This window comes from Anoplopoma fimbria, chromosome 21, assembly GCF_027596085.1.
Source record: "Anoplopoma fimbria isolate UVic2021 breed Golden Eagle Sablefish chromosome 21, Afim_UVic_2022, whole genome shotgun sequence".
In the NCBI taxonomy this organism is placed as follows: Eukaryota; Metazoa; Chordata; class Actinopteri; order Perciformes; family Anoplopomatidae; genus Anoplopoma; species Anoplopoma fimbria.
Window position 1 is genome coordinate 16,916,475 of NC_072469.1, and position 5,033 is coordinate 16,921,507.

The window sequence follows — 5,033 nt, forward strand, 5'->3', positions numbered from 1 at the left end:
ATTGGGCATGTATGCTTTGGTTACATGGTGCGTCTGCTATCCGTTCACTAAAAGAACTGCAAAGATAAGAAACATTACATCATCACAAGCTTTATTTATCACTCATCCCATGCAAAGACAAACACCAACAGTGAATTGATACTACAGTATTATCGGTGTAGCCAAAGCCTGGTATACAGTAAAGTAGCATATTCCTCTTGCCATGGAGCTCCTATTAGCCACACTGTTGTTTGGGTGACATGTTCCTTTATCACCATTAACCCTGGCACTGTAGTTTTTAACTTAATCCCAAATACATCTTCCTGCTGCTGAAAATACTTAGTAGAGTAGCTAATGTGTATTAATCCACGGCTGAAAGAAGTAACCCACAAATAAACATTTCTTCCTGTCTGAGTAATGCTTGCTTAAAACTATAAATGTTTTAATAGTGCCCTTCAACACAGGCCCTCAATCAGCGCCATATAATGAGACTGGTTTGCAAATAACTTTTTCAGTTTAAACAATATACATCATCACTTTCAAATTCACCAGTTTTGCATGTTGTCGGTCCTGTGGGTCATTTTTCTTGATCTCATGATCAACATCAGTCACAAAAAGAAAGAGGGACAAAGCTGTTGTTCTGGAGTGAGACAGAAAAGAGGAAGAGTAAATGGCCAGAGAGTTACACACAACACAGCCTTTAACATCTTTGACTGATCATTAGCATGATGGTGCTCAAGTGTCTCCAGCTGAAGTAGAGTCAACAGGAAAGGTCCACTTGGATTGGCTTCTGTAGAAATCTGAATGGCCGTTATAAATAATGACTGAGAGGAAGTCTTTGGAGAGGGATTTCTACAGAAACGTTCAGTGTGGGCATGAAGTCGAAAGGCTCTTGAGGGTCAGTAATGTAGGTAGAGAAAGAATGAAAAAAAGCAAAAAATGGTTCAATTCTTAAACGCAGACACAGGACATGTCCATCACTACTGATTTTGGTATTATTTGTACTGCGCCTGATCTTGTGACAGTCTTTTACATAACAATATTCTCAATAATGTCATTCATGGAAATGCAAGAAAAAGAGTCTATGGCCACGGTAGCGGCTCTGTGAATGACACTCTATATGCTAAGATCAGCAAGCTAACATTCCCACAGTCACAATGCTAACATGCTAATGTTAAGCAGGTGTACTGTTTACAATGTTCACCATCAGTTTAGCATGTTAGCAATTAGCACCAAGCCAAGTATAAAGACACAACTGATGCAGGTATTTGGTCGTAAACCAAGATATTGGACAAATTCAAATTTGGAGCTGATAATGGTGATAGATGAATTTTAGAGGATCATCAAATGTATTACAAATCATCCGGAGTGGGACGTGAATCTCTGCATCAAATTTACTAACAATCCTTCCCACAGATGCCAAGACAAATAATGCAAATGTCTACCACATTGTGGCGCTACATTAGCAGACAAAGCCACTGTTCTGTTGTGAACCACTTGATTTACCAAAATTATTTCAGCATGCCTCAACAAGAGCAGTCTTCACAAAAAACTTAAATTCATACTTTGGAAAGTGTGTCCAAAGACAGACTAGTGTGTTCTAGGGCTTGGGGATAAAACAATATCGAAAATGATCACAGTGTCATTTCCTCATACCAGGAGAACATCACTTTACAGATTTGAGTAAAGTAGTGGGTATTTACAAAGGTGCTAAACATTTTCCAGCTGCTTTGTGAACATGTGTGAACGTGTGAGACCTGGATCACGATGCAGACTAAGGAGCTGACTTGCTTTGATACTCAGCAGAGCTTACTAATTCCCTGCCAGTAGCTCCAGTGGTTTCTCTTTGTTTTCTACCAGACTACTCTCTCTCTCTCTCTCTCTCTCCCTCTCTCTCTCACCACGGGTCTCGCCTTCTCACTTTCCACTCTCCCTCTCTCTGTTTGTGTTGTGTCATGTTAAGACGTGTGTTTGGATTCTGCCAGCTTCCCAAGACGATTACACCGGTGTGTGCTGTGCTCCATCATGGCCATAACTCAAATCCTGACTTAGAGAGGGAAATTCATTACGGATGCTTACCGCTTCAGCGCAATCCCTTTAGAATCCCACGACTGCACGTTGTCATGCTTGCACAGCTTGTGTGTAATGATGTCGGACAGACAGATAGGTAAACAGTCAGGACAGGATGGAAGACGTGAAGCCAAGACAGACAATGGCCAAGCATGCAGGCAAGCTTTGAACGATGGACGAGGACTTTACCCAGCAGTCTGAAAAACGTTTTTAGGCCCCCAAAGTAATCAAACATGCATACAGTGCAATAAAGCCCCTGTCCCTCTATCAAGTCAGGAACTAAGGCTGTCCTGACTATCATGATTCATTTAGATTGCACTTAACTTTGCTATCATTGTCTAATGAGAGATGAGATGAAAACAATCAGACTTCAATTATTTTTCTTTTTATTAAGACAATGTGCAATAACTTCATCAAATAATTTACAGCAATAGCTCATATAAATGAGTACGCTCATACGTAGGCATATATATATAGAAAGTTTTAGTTGTTGTTTTGTTTTGGCCATTTTTTTCACCCGTCCCAGTAAAATAATTTCAACCACACAAGTCAGTGCAAACTGTCAAAAATTCAAAATGTTATCTTTATTTCGCAGTGTGGTTAGCAACAGCTTATTGCTTGATCCATGTTGCAGTGTTGACTATTTTAGCTTGTAGCATTACCTAAAAGGTATGCCCCTTTCAATTACAAGATAGCCACGCCCTCTAAAGACCTTTGACAATTTTTTGACGATTGAGACCATAAACTCATGTTCACAATGTTTACTAATATAATAAATCAAGTGAGAAGTAGGGCCATTTTTTCATAGACTCCATATCCAATCTCACTTTTCTACCAGGGCAGTCGCCTCCTGTTAGCTATTAGAAATAATGCGAGTTTAAGACACTTCTGCATTAGCTTTACTCTTAAGGTCTGTTGGTTGTCGCCTGATTTTAAATGATGTGAATTAACAAGACATTAATAAAACTATAAGGCTGTTAGCACTCTGACACCTTAAGTTAAAAAGGTTTTTTTATCGTTGTGAAAGAGGCATTACCCTTTGGCATTCTTTTTTAGTTTGATCTGATATCCCACGTGCTCTTTTGATCAATTTCATCATTTTTCAGACAAAAGTCTCTATTATGATCCAAAATATCTGCTCCATATACAAACGTCTTCATCTTTAGAGAATCTAAAGGGAATTACCTGCATAATCACCCAGAAAGCAGCATGATGTAATATCCATTTTGCCAAAAAAGATTTGAAATCTTATTTGATGTAGTGGTCTAAAAAAGATGATATATTATGAACTTTCTGTCAATGTAATAATTACTTACAGCTTTCCAGAAGAACATCTGCACATGCTTTTTAACAAGAGCCAGTTGAATGATCAATGGCTTCATGCGTCATATTCAGCATAAGAGCTGAACCAATGTGGCTCTACCTTACATGACCCATACACTGGGAATGGGCCCTAATATCTATTTTTGGTAAATCCAAGAACTGAAAGAAAGAGCTAATATAGGATTTAGGGGGAATGGGTGAATCTGTCCTATAAATTACAGCTATTTGCTGCTGTTCAGTAATCTGGGCTGTAATTTTGGGACATCAGCACTTGCATCATTGAAAGCCCAAACATAGATTGCTTGGTTTATTTTGGGTGTTTGTGTGTGTGTGCATGGTGCCTGTCAATGGAATAAGTTACATGCAGGGATGTGGATGTGGGAAAGGGTGTGTACGAATGGGGATCGGGGTAGATAAAGGCAAATGCAGAGCGAAATGACAATCAGCTTGCTTCTAATATCCTAATTTTTCACTCGGCTCGCAAAAAGTGAAATCTACCTCCTAAACACTGGTGACCTGGCTTACATTTGTAACCTACCTTGTCTCTTAGGTGCTAATTTCTACTCTGTTTCTCTATGTTTGCTTTTCAGTTGATGCTGCACACAGTGGCTCTTATGTTTGATTGAGTATTTTATTACAATTGTAAAATATTTTTTTTTCATGCCTTTTTTAATAGACAAAATGTGTTTATTATTTCTGGCTGAAATGAGAGTGTGGTTCCTCATCCAAAAATCAGTCATTTGCAAACAGTAAGGTAGAAGATGAATTTGAAAACATGTCTTGATGACTAATTGAAAACCTTATTTTATAACTGTTTATTTTTAGAAACTCTGGCCTGAGGTAGGATCTAATGAACCCAATACAAACGCTCCTGCTCCAATTCCCACTTTATTGAATTGTGTGTTCAAGTGCGCCCACACTGTCTACTCATCTGTCAGTCTACTGATTTGTGTGTGCGTGCGTGTCTGCCTCTTTATTTGTGCGTGAGCATGTGTCTTATAAGGCAGATAATGAGTGCGCAGCATGCAGTCTCTGCTTTCAATCCAAAGCCGCCTGACTGGCCTGCCAGAGTGCAGCGGTTTGTATTCATAAACATAATGCACATCGATCCCTTGATTTGTTTCCGCAGCCAAATCAGTCAGGGTGTCCGTCTGTCTCTAACTCTATGATTGGTTATCTGTTTCCTATAATTTTGATCCGAACTACGTGCCCATGAGATAGATCAAGTAATAGCACTGGATTGATTTATGTCCACTCTCCTGTTGTTGATAATGAGTCTTCTTCTTGCGATGTAGTCTTTGTTCTTTTTTTTTTTTTACAGAGACCCTTGGCAGAGTTGGATAAACTTGTGGGAAGATATTATTGTAGATCTTAATTTGTCTCATCTTAAAGCTCATATGTTCACATTCCAATAACTTCAATTCTTGAGATAAAGGTTGTGTTAATATGCATGTTATATATTTTAATAACATGCATATTATTGCTTAATATGTGCTAACATCTAAACTCTCATCTAATCTACACTCAGAAGTAAGATTTTACCAATCTTATATGTTTTGTTAACTCATACGCACTTTACTGAGCTTCTTCTTCTCTCCTTCACTTTAATTTGTCATTTTACGAGCTCGGTAAAGTTATATTAAAACAAGTTGGCCGCTCTC